This window comes from Jatropha curcas, chromosome 6 (assembly GCF_041381405.1).
Source record: "Jatropha curcas cultivar XTBG-Jc1 chromosome 6, XTBG_Jcur_1.0, whole genome shotgun sequence".
Classification (NCBI taxonomy): domain Eukaryota; kingdom Viridiplantae; phylum Streptophyta; class Magnoliopsida; order Malpighiales; family Euphorbiaceae; genus Jatropha; species Jatropha curcas.
The window spans coordinates 28057218-28070125 of record NC_143156.1 but is presented as its reverse complement, the minus strand read 5'-3'; the positions used below and the strand labels follow the sequence as shown (position 1 = coordinate 28070125).

The 12908-nt window shown below is 28.9% G+C and overlaps 1 pseudogene across 1 annotated transcript; it reads left to right on the top strand.

Annotated features, from left to right (window-relative positions):
- Nucleotides 1–6942: 6942 nt before the first annotated feature.
- LOC149495854 (uncharacterized) lies at nucleotides 6943–10427 on the top strand (annotated as a pseudogene). The gene is made up of 2 exons (XR_016321171.1): nucleotides 6943–10202; nucleotides 10276–10427. The product of XR_016321171.1 is annotated as an uncharacterized LOC149495854 (transcript).
- The last annotated feature ends 2481 nt before the right edge of the window (nucleotides 10428–12908 follow it).

Genomic DNA, 12908 nt, shown 5'->3' with positions numbered 1-12908 from the left:
TAATTTGAGACAGTTTTCACTTTGAAAATTCACTTTAATTTTGATTTAATTCGATGTAGTTTTAAATTAAAGTAATCATGTATTCTCACCTACCTAAAATTAGTTTCAAAAGTTATAACTTATTTTATTAAGTAAAACCACTTGATTAAAGACTGTGAAGCAAAATTTCTTTATAATATCATATAAAATGATTTTCTTATTTGGCCAAACATGTAAAAAATTAAAACTTCTGAGATTATTCATAGGTCCTATGAAATATTAATGATTTTATTTGAATCTTATTTGGTCTAAATGAATTCTATATAATTTATATTTATATTTATATTTTTCTATATTTAGTATAAGCGAAAATTCACTGGAGTTTAGATTTTTTTTTTTATTTATTAAATTGATTATATTTGAATTAATTTTTTAAAATTGATAAATTATGGTTAAAAAATAAAGCTAATTTAATTATTAAGGATATATATTTTCCATTTAAATATAAATTCTATTGGATAAAATTATATAAGATATACATGGTAAGAACATAAAACTTTAAGAATTTTAATTTTATTAGTTGAAAAAATAAAGATAACTCACTTTTGAATAAATAAATTCATTATTTTGAATGATGACTTTTGTGAATATAGTTTGTATTAGTTAATTGACATTTGTATTCTCTTAACAGTTAATGCATGCAAAATGTTAGTTAATTTAATTTAGCAATGGATAAAAATTCTGTTGCTAATCTGTATAAAAGTACAAATGGGGGACATTGAGTTCCTAAAACGCCCCTATGAACTTTTGATTTAATTGATTAATCAAAAATATCATCAAGGATAATTTAGTTATATTCTAATTATGAAAATTTAATTTTGTTAGTTGAAAAATAAAAGTAGTTTAACTTTGATTAGTTATGTTAATTTCCTATTTGAATCTAATTTTCTATTGTGAAGTTTAATCTAATTCTAAATAGAAATTATCCAATTAATACTTTAATTTTATTGGTTGATTAGGAATTTAATATCATTAATGTTAAATTATCTGATTTAATATTATAAATTCAATTTTATTCTAATTAGGAATTTGTCCTTTAATATCATTCTAATTAGGATTTCGTTATATCATAACACTATATATATATATATATATATATATATATATATATATATATATATATATATATATATATATAGTTTTAATTACGTTTAACTATCAAGAATTATTATATAAAGCTTTTATCAATTTAAAATTATTGAGTTTGCAATTATATCTTCTTCTTGTGGTAAGTACTCTTACATATTTTTAATTTTAATAATTGATTAAAAATATTATTAAGGATAATTTAGTCTTATTCTAATTAGAAAATTGTTAATTTTATTGATATTTTATTGGTTGATTAAAAATATCATTAAAAATAATTTAATCTCATTCTAATTAGAAAATTTTTAATTTTATTGATTGATTAAAATTATATAATAATTTTTAATTGGATTGCTTATATTAGTTTCCTTAATTAGATTATTTTAATTAATTAACAAATCTTGTTTGTATCATTGGTTTCTACAAACAAGTTAGAAACGGAATACTTTTCCGTTTGTAAAGTTATAACTTGAATTGATTTTTATTAATTAACAGAATTTCCTTCTTCTTCCGTTGCTAAGAGTTGGGAAATGGATACACAAATAGTTTAGCAATGGAATTTTTATCCGTTGCTAAAGTTATAACCATAACTTTATTATCTGTTTTGTATCTTTTTCTCTTTTCTTCCTCCTTTTATTTTATATTTTATTAGGACTGTAAGATTAATATTTATTAAGATAATATTTTTTATTTTTTATTTTTTAATTTAAAGTATTTCGATAGAAGTAAAGTAACCATAGAAATTTCAATATTCAAATTATAATATAATAGTAAATCATAATTTTTATGTGTATAGGAATTCTAAATTTTATTTGTGTTTTATTGGTTGATTAACAATATCATTAATGTAATTTAGTCTAATCCTAATTAGAAAACTTTTAATTTCATTGATTGATTAAAATTATATAATAATTTTTAATTAGATTGGTTACTACTATTCAATTAAACATATAAAACTAAGAAATATAATAATAGAAAACCGAATTTTTTTTTTATAACCTGACCTTAAAATAAAAATCAATTATCAAATAAAGTTGAAGATTCAGTTAATAAGCACGAAGTATATGTCAAAATAATTTAACTCAATTGATAGAAAATTATATAAATTTATTTTATGTTAATTTAAATTACTAAAAAATTAAAATATTTCAAATAAAATTATTAATAAAATAATTATTCTAAAAATATAATAACAATAATTCGATTAAAAGAATTAAAAAATGTTTAATACTTATAGAAAAAATTACCATAATAATTTTATTTTTCTTTGGCTATAGAGTTTATTATTATATGTCAAAAACTTTTCTTCTATCATTTTACTTTTTAATTTTAAAGATATTATTTTACTTGAGTTATGATTATTTTTACTTTCTATATCGTTTCAATCATAAAGTTTTATTTTGTCATTCAATTTTGATTTTTTTTTTAATATTTATTCATTTGTCTACATATATATTATAATATTTACAATAAAATATTGACTAAAAACACCTAATTAATATACTTATTTTTTTATTCAATAATTTATTATCATTTTTATTATATTATAGAAAAATCAATAAACTATATGTAGAAAAAATAAAAAAACGAGTAGGAACATTGAGTTTTAACGTGCAAAGCACGTTCTTAATACTGGTGTTACTAAAGTTACAAAATTGATAATTGTTTGACTCCCAATAATTTAACTTATGATCCACATGGAAACTAAAATGTGGCTAGGGGGTGTGAAGATAGGTTGGCGTGTCGAGCTGGACACGAACTCTCCTAATACGTGATACGACTAGGGTCAATATAAATACGACCTACTTAATAATCGTGTCAAATATTTAAACATAAGTAAGACACAAAAATTAAACGAGTAATATGAACACGATACGTGTAACCCGTTTAATTAAATAGCTCATATATGTAGGGGTGGCCACGGTTTCAGAACCGCCGCCAAATCGAAAATTAACGGTTTTGGTTACGATTTGAAATCGAACGGTTCCAGTTCCAGTTCCAGTTTCAGTTCCTCAATGGTTCTAAATTGACGGTTCTGGCCAGTTCTCTAGCCAATTTTCCCACGGTTCTGGTCGGTTTCGAACCGGTTCTGGCAGGTTTTGGACGGTTCTAGCCGGTTTTAGATGGAACTAGAACCGTCGGTTCCGACTCCGAAAACTGGATTTTGGCCACCCATACATATATGAGTCAAAAAAGTCAATCAAATTTAATTAATGGATCAAATACGGATCAAAATACGACAATTATAATACGTATAGCCCACATAACCCTCTCTCTCTCTCTCTCTCTCTCTCTCTCTCTCTCTCTCTCTCTATATATATATATATATATATATATATATATATATATTACATTTTTATCTTAAAATAAATAGTTAGACGGATTAGATGAGTCAATTCATAGCACGATCCACGATCCGCTTAAAATTTATGTCATATGTGGATCACTCGTTTATGACACGAACTTATTTAAACTCAACCTTAATCCGTTTAATTTTGATATTAAATAAATTGTATTCTGGTGTCATATACCATGTAACACCCTGACAGGAGCATTTCACATTTCAGAAATGGAAAATTTTGAAGGCTTGAAATATCAACATTCATTAATATTTATGATTGGAGAAAATATGAGCCGTCAACAAAGCCTGCCATAGACTTGTGCAAGTCTTTTTGGTGGGACTCTAATGGCTAACTTATCAAGGAGTTTAGGATTGGGGGCAAACAAAGACTTGAACAAGTCTTCAATCAAGCCATTCTCACCTGCAGGGTCTAAATACTTTTAAATACTTTTAAAAGTCTCTGAGGGTCTATACAAATTGCACGTAATTTACAACTCTTTAGCAAATTTTTTGAAGACAAAAATGAAAAATTGATGTTAACTTCACTTCTTTGCTGGTTTTGCAATAGATTACAAACAAAAAGATATCTAATGTTGATTTCACTTCAATTAAATCATATTTGAAGAACAAAAAACTGATCTCAAAACTGTAACAAACAAAAGCGATGGATATAGTCAGTGGCAGAGCCAGGATTGAAGACAAAGGAGGACAAAAATTATTATTTCTTTTCAAAAGTTAGGAAGCGCTAAATTAAAAAGTATTATATTTTAAGGAATAAAATTGAAAATTTTTAGAAATTTAGAGTTGAATTATTAAAAAAAAAAAAATTACTGAGGGGTCACCCTTGACATGCCGTCCCTCCGTCACTAAATATAATCATACTTTAATCCAAATCAATTGAGTCTAAACCTAAGCAACCGGCGAAAATGAGGATTAAACACAAAAGATTGTTAGATATCTTTTCTTTTTCTTTTTTTTTTTTCAAAGACTTTCTTCTTTCTTTCTTCTCTCTTTCTTCTCTTTGCTTCAATTAAGGATTGTTCTTCTTCCTCAACAAGTACTTTCATGGAACTAGGCCTTTGCTAAAGCATGTGAAATCCAAACAAATGAGGGCAACTGAATTGCAATTACACATTTACTTGCAACCCAAGCCTATACCTGATCTACGAGAGTGGGGTCATGTCCCTCTCGATTTTATTTCCAATATTGTAAGAGTTGATTCAGTTTAATTTAAATTTCAGTTTTATCTTTCAAAAAAAAATAATAATAATAAACAATGTGAAATATTATTATATTAAATCGGCAACTAATTTATTAACTTCAAAAACTTTGGAAGAATTTGATTTTATAAGTTAAAAGACATGACCAATATATACGAGCTCAAAAATAAGTGAGTTTAATTATAAGTCATTTAATTTCTATTATTATTTTTCAATCTGAGATTCACTTCTTAACCATTGATTTGGTTTGTTTACCCTTTTTTCAATTTTCAGTATGATCAAAAATAACTTTATACAAATATTACTTTGTAATATTTAAAATGTAAATTGAAGTAAAATTCAAATATTTTACAAATTCTTATAATATGTGAAAAGAAAACACAGTAGATAAATAACTGTTGGCCTTTCACTAAACTGGTTTCTGTCTCCCATCCCTATGAATTGTGAATTTCTTCTCTAAGGGTCCATGAGATGTAAGTTGTTGGGATTTCTTGTCTCATACCAAAATTACAAAGGGACAGAGTTAGGTGCCCTAATTTATTTCCCAAGAACCAAACATTATGCCTTGATTCCAAACGAACAAAGAGATGGCTTAAATAGATTTTTTTAACAAAAAATTAAAAAAAAAAACATGACTATTATAAATCTGTAATTGAATTATTTGTATTTCTTTAAAATTTGTAATAATTTCTGCTAATTATATATCTGATTAATTTATAGTATGATTTTTCTTAATCTGAAATTTCTAGCATGGTTAATTCATAAATCAATTAGTTTATCAGTATATGCGTAGACACATAATTATTTATTATTTGAAATTGTAGAATATAAAATATAATTACAGAATATGCATTAACCATGAAGTATTGAAGTTCAAAAAATAAAAAGCAAATATAATTGTATTTGATAGGCCTCGATAGGACAATTCAAGCCCCTAGTGGCCTGCTAACTTTAAAGGCTTAGCCAATCTAACCCAAAACTTAACCATCCACAAACTCATACCAAGTTGCAAGAATTGGACTTCAGTCGAGTAGACTTGTCCTTAGTTTTTCCTAATTCCATATCAATTTATCTACTTCTTTCTCGGACTAAAATCCCATTATATTTAAAAAATGAATTTTTTTTTATTTTTTTTTTAATTTTTTAAAAATATTTATTTATATATTCATTTGAATTCAAGAAATATTAAAAATTAAAAACATTCATCCCTAAAATGTTAAAAATTTTAAATTTTATTTATAAAATAGTTAACTTTTCAATTTTATTTAACCTCTTCTCTCCAAATGGTCTTTCGTACTGATACTCAATAAAAAAGAGAAATAAGAACAAATGGGTACAATTAATTAACAAAAATAAAGATAAACCCAGAAAGAGAAGTATAAAAATGCAGCAAGCCAGCACCAATGCAAGAGATATAAGAGAGAGGAAGTCTTAGTTTCTGAAACAACCAAAAGGTAAATGTGAATAAAATACTAAAAGAGGTGGTCAATCAAAAGATAGAAACATAGATATTATAGATATATGGATACCAAAAGGTAAATGTGAATAATGAGAAAACAACCTTGTTATCAATGACGGTCTTTACAAAGCACACCTCACGTTCTCCCCCTTCTCTATTCTCTGTGTGAACTCTTCTTTTCGCGGGAAAAAGAAAAGAGAGAATAAACGGTCTGTCTTTAGAGTCTTTGTGATCAGTCTTAGTCTAAGAAAAAAGAGAAAAAAGAATTTTTTTTTCCTCTCAAGTCAAAAACAAGAAACGAATCTGACAAAAACCCATGAATGAGATTATACCAACAATCAAATCAAACTTAAAATCAAAGAAAAACCAGAGAAAAATTAGTTCAATCCTTCCCTCCCGCTGCCCGCTGCCCACTGCTCTTTTATATATTCATTTGAATTCAAGAAATATTAAAAATTAAAAACATTCATCCCTAAAATTTTATTTATTTAATATTAAAAATATTAAAGAAAAACATTCATGAGATTTCAACTCCACTGATCTATATAATCCACTTTTATTAAAATTAATTAGAGTAAATTATTCTAATTATTAAAAGAAATTATGAAACAAAGTATAGTGTTATTTATAATAACAATAAAAATAGAATAGAATTACAGTCTCTCTTGCACTAAGTGGTAGAAATTAAAGGAGAGAGAACATTATCATGATTCAAACAAATAGGGAATCATGTGGCCTATAAATAGGGAGTGATATATGCTGAAATTGAACATAATTAAATTTCGCAAACACAAAACATGGGTTTTGGTTGCTTACTGTTGCATTTTCAATTTCTCTGTCTCCTATTTCACTTCCATTTTCAATCTCTTTCTTCAAACATTACAAATTCCCCTTTCTCAAATGTAGTTTGCCAGCTTGATCAAAGCAATGCCTTGCTCCAATTCAAAAACTCCTTCTCCATTAGGAGGAGTTTTCCTTCTTTTATTAATTCTTATCCCAAGACAGATTCATGGAAAGAGGGCATGGATTGTTGCTTCTTTTGGGATGGTGTCAGCTGTGACTTTAATACTGGCTATGTAATTGGGCTTAACCTTTCTTACAGTATGCTTTACGGTAACTTCCATTCAAATAATTCTATTTTCGCTCTTCATCATCTTCAAAAACTAGATCTCTCTTACAATAATTTCATACGCTCCATAATTCCATCTCAAATTGGCCATTTGTTGAGCTTGACACACCTTAATCTAAACTTTTCAAACTTTGATAGCCAAATTCCATTAGAAATCAGTCAGCTATCCAAATTGGTTTCTCTTGATCTTTCCTTTAACTCTTTGACATTAGAAACAACTGCTAGTTTTGACAAGCTTATTCGAAACTTAACCAAATTGCAAGAATTAGACCTGAGCTTTGCAGACCTGTCTTTGGTTTCTCCTAATTCCTTTATCAATTTATCTACTTCTTTGTCATCCCTCAGACTCTCATCTTCTAGGTTGAGAGGAAAATTTCCAGACAATATAATTCAGCTTCCACATCTCGAAGTCTTAGACTTAGCGTGTAATGAAGGCCTCAATGTCTCTTTTCCAACATCAAATTGGAGTCTTTCACTCTACCATTTGTCTCTTTCTTGGACTAAAATTCCAGTATATTTAGAAAATGAATTTTTCAAAAATCTAAATTTGTTAGAATCACTGCAACTTGAAAGTTGCAATTTCATAGGGTCTAATCTTGCATTGTTTGGTAATTTATCAAAACTCACTGAGTTGGATCTATCGTATAATAATTTCGTTGGTCAAATTCCATTAAAAATCGGTCAACTATCTAATTTGATTTCTCTTGATCTTTCCGGGAACAGTCTTTTAATACAAACAACTACTAGCTTTAACAAGCTTTTTCGAAACTTTACCAAGTTGCAAGAGTTGGACTTGGGGAGTACAAACCTCTCTTTGGTTTCACCTAATTCATTTATCAATTTATCTTCTTCTTTGTCATCTCTCCAACTTTCATCTTGTGGATTAAGAGGGAAATTTCCAAATAATATAATTCAACTTCCAAACCTTAAAGTCCTTGATTTATCATGGAATGAAGGTCTCACTAGCTTCACTTTTATATCAAATTGGAGTATCTCACTCAGTTACTTGTCACTTTCTTGGACTAAAATTCCGATTTATTTAGAAAATGAATTCTTCAAGAATATGAAGTTGTTGCAAGAACTGGAACTCAATAGTTGCAATTTTATAGAGTCTAATCTTGAATTGTTTGGTAATTTATCCAAACTCATCAAATTGGATCTTGCAGAGAATAATTTCAGTGGCCCAATTCCATCCTCAATTGGAAAACTTGAAAAACTCTATTGGTTGGACCTTTCTGGACAATAATTTTAGTGGCCCAATTCCTCCCTCATTTGCAAACCTTAGCCAGCTCTCCTATTTACTTATGGAAAGCGACAATATCAATGGTCCAATTCCATCTTTCATTGGAAACTGTAACCAACTCCAAGTGTTGGACCTTTCATACAATAATTTTATTGGCCCAATTCCTCCCTCATTTGCAAACCTTAGCCAGCTCATCGATTTATATATGGGAAGCAACAATATCAATGGTCCAATTCCATCTTTCATTGGAAACTGTAACCAACTCAAAGGTTTGGACCTTTCATACAATAATTTTAGTGGTCCAATTCCTTCAGATCAATTCAAATATAATAATACATTATACTATGTTGATCTGAGCCATAACAAGTTGTCTGGCATAGTTCCAAGCTCAATTTTCAATCAGGTGGACTTGAGGTTTTTCATTCTTTCATCAAATGAGAAATTGACAGGAGAAATTCCTTCTACAGTTTGTGAGTTAAAATACCTCGAAATCCTTGACCTGTCGAGTAACAATTTCAGTGGTCCCATTCCACAATGTTTGGGAAACTTCAGCAGTAGCCTTTCAGCATTACATCTGGGTATGAACAACTTTAATGGAGTTCTCCCTCAAGTATTTTCAAAATGCAGTAACGTGAGATATTTGAATTTCAATGGCAACCAACTGCAAGGGAAAATCCCAACGTCTATTTCCAATTGTAAAGATTTGGAAGTTTTAGATGTGGGCAACAATGAGATAGAGGACACATTCCCTTCTTTTCTACAAACTCTTCAAAAGTTGCAGATTCTACAGCTCCGATCCAATAGACTCCATAGTTTGGTGAAAAGCCACTCCATTGCCAACTATCCGTTTCCCAAGCTACGGATTTTGGACCTCTCCAACAACAATTTCAGTGGACCTTTGCCTTCATATTATTTCAATAATTTCGATGCGATGATCAATGTTGATCAGAATATGACATACATGGGATCACATAACTACACCTCTTATGATTATTCTGTGAGCTTGACATTGAAAGGATTGGAAATTGAGTTGGTGAAAATCCAAACTCTTTTAACAACCATTAATTTGTCAGGTAATAACTTCACAGGGAAAATTCCCAAGTCAGTTGGAAAGCTTAAAGCACTTAAGCAGCTCAACGTGTCTCATAATCATCTCACAGGCAATATTGAACCATCAATAGGAAATTTGACCAATCTGGAAACTTTGGACCTCTCTTCAAATAATCTTACTGGAAGGATTCCGATCCAATTGGCAACTTTGACATCCCTCGAAGTATTTCGAGTTTCGCATAATCAACTTGAAGGACCCATACCTACAGGCTCTCAATTCAACACATTTGATAATAGCTCGTATAAAGGAAACACAGGACTGTGTGGATTTCCACTGCAAAAGGCTTGTAATTCTGGTGAAAGGCAAAAAGTCACGACACCATCAGGCGAAGAAGATTCAAACTCTGATGAAAATGGATTTGGATGGAAATCTGTTTTCACGGGATATGCATTTGGAGCAGTGTTTGGTCTCGCAATGGGATACCTTGTGTTCAGAACAAGAAAACCTACTTGGTTGGTGAAGCTGATTGAAGGTGAAGGACATCCAAGGCTGAAAAGAAGTATCAACAACACCTGCATATCTTATCAGAGAAGAAGAAGAAGAAGAAATTAGTGAATGGAATTGCTTTCTGAAGGTAAGTTTTATTATCTGTCTTCATATCAAATTAACAAGATTTTTATTTCATGATGAACTTTGGACTTTGTTAGGTAAATCAAATGATGAATAAGCAGATGGTGCATTTGCATGCCAAGTGGAAAGAAGAGATCTCTTCTGTTGCTCCAGAATCAAATGCGCTACTTGGAACATCTACAACAAAGCTCTTTTAAATTTTTTTAAGCTATAATTTCCTCTCTTTTTTTTTTGTTGTTTTTCCCTTCTTTTTTTCTGTGTGTCTATATATGTAAAATAATTTTAAAGTCAGACTTGATTTGTCACTTGAAATAAAATTCAAATCATGTGAAAAAGAAAATCCACAATAAAGAAATAGTTATTTCTTGCCAGAGGAGACTAAAGCCACCTTGCTCTAAGGTTCCATGATTATGAAAGTTGTTGGGTTTGCTTGTCTCTTTCCAAAATTGCAGAAGGGACAGAGTTAGGTGTCCTAATTTAGTTCCCGAGAACCAAACAAATTTGCTAGCATAAACTTAGTATTTCCCTCTGTGCGATAAGAATCACTATATAACGACAAATGATATAGTACAAATTGGAAATTGATATTGCGTTTTTTCAAAAAATTTTCAGTCACTAGAAGATACTAAGTGAAAACTAAAAAATATTTTAGTATTTTTTTCATTAATTTAATAAAATTCTCTAGTAATTTTGAACAAAGCGATTTTTTTTTTTTTTGATGGATGAACATAATTAACTATTTAATATTTTTTTTAAAAAAAAAAAGAGGAATGAACTCATTAATTAGAAAAAATCTCAGGAATTAAATAATAATTTATCCTATTTAATTAAATAATCGTATTAACTCATTTTCATGTCTCTGAGTATAAAATTCATGATGATGAACTACATATTGACTGTAACTTTCCTTTTTACATAGACAAATACGAAAATGACTCATAGCATATGATGTGTTTATGTTTATAATGCGATTGATTAATTTACATATAATTGTAAATTTGTAACAAATGTCAAAAACTCACATTTTTCTCTTTTTTTTTTATTTTTTGAAATTCTAATAAAACAAATGTTGACTCATTAACTTAATAGTTGCTTCTATGATGCTACTAATTATGCTATTCAAAGAAATTTAAAATGTTTTAAAATACTCTTAAAGATGATCAATAAAAGATTACAGTTTATTAATTGATTGGATATAATTTATTTTTTAATAAATATATATGATAAATAAGAAATTTAAAATTTTTATATTTTATTTTTCAAAGTTATTATTTATTTGAAATTTTTGCATATTCATGGCGTAAATAATATATTATTATGCATGACTGAAACGATCCAAAAAATTATTTTCAAAGATTTTTCATTTAAAAAATTAATTATAAACTCTAACCAATGAAATTGAGCGGAAAATATTTAATTAGTCCTAAGACTGATCTATAAATCAGTCTGAATTTTTAAAAAACCAAGTGAAAAACCGTAAACCAAGCAAAACCCGAGTCAAATCACTGAGTTCCTAGATTTTTCCCTTTTCTTTCTTTATTTCTTTCTTTCCTCTTCTTCCTCCTTCTTTTCTTCTGGCTGGGTACAGCGACAGGCCCGTCGCCGACTACCTCTTCTCCCCCGTTCTCTTGTTTTTTTTCTTTTCCGGTCACCAGAGATGAATTCGACGGAGTTCGTTGCGCCGCCTTCTCCTTGCCGTCGCGCCTCAACTCCTCTCTCCCTCTGTTTTCTTTGGAGCGAACCGCAGCAGGGCCACCAGCCTCCAGCCGCTGCTTCATGTTGAATTCTCTCTTCACTGCGAATCAGGCGAGCACGGCAACTCAAGCAATCATAGGATCTTGGAATGCAAATATATAATTTCCTTAATTAATAGATATGATTGATCCATATATAAATTGAAATGGTATTGAGGAAGATGGGGATTGGCAGAATACTTCAAGAATAATTAAAATTACTTGCAACGGTGCTTAAAGAATATTATTTCAAAGAAAAATTATTGAACGATAATATAGTTAAACTATAAATCAAATGAAGTGGTGAATTAAATTCTCGGTGTAGTAAACATAGTATATAAGTTTAAGCAAGGGAGAACCTAGTATTTGATGGACAGTAGCTATTGCAGATAATTGATACCATTTTATATATAAACTAATGTAATAATGGACATACATATATTTTCAATGTTTTTATATGATTAGTGTCGGTTATATCTAGAAAGGGAATTTTTATGTCAAGACGGAGAAGAGTACGTGAAGCTTTGATTGATACATAGTTAAAGTTGTAAATTGGGTTACTTAGAAGATGCTTTTCTTAAATTATAATTTAATTGAACCATCGATTCTTAATAGCTAGTCTAGAATTTAATAAATGTTTAAGGACGATGTTGATATCCTAAGTAAAGAATGATTGAGAATATTATTGGAAGCGGTTGAAACTTACTTTAATTCGTAAATTTATAGTTGAGATAGTTGGGTGATAATGTTGATGTTTAAGGAGGATGGGTAGCCCGACAAATAGGCTGTGTGAATTGAGTAAATGTTTAGATGAATAAAAAATGGTTTCGGTGAGGCCACTGACTAATTTTCATGTGATGTAATTATGTGAAGGTGATAATATTTTTGATTGTTGTTGTTATGTCATTTGTGTGATCGCTTGCTTGATCATATAACTAGTCGAATGACTAGATGGATATATTTACACATTCGTGTGA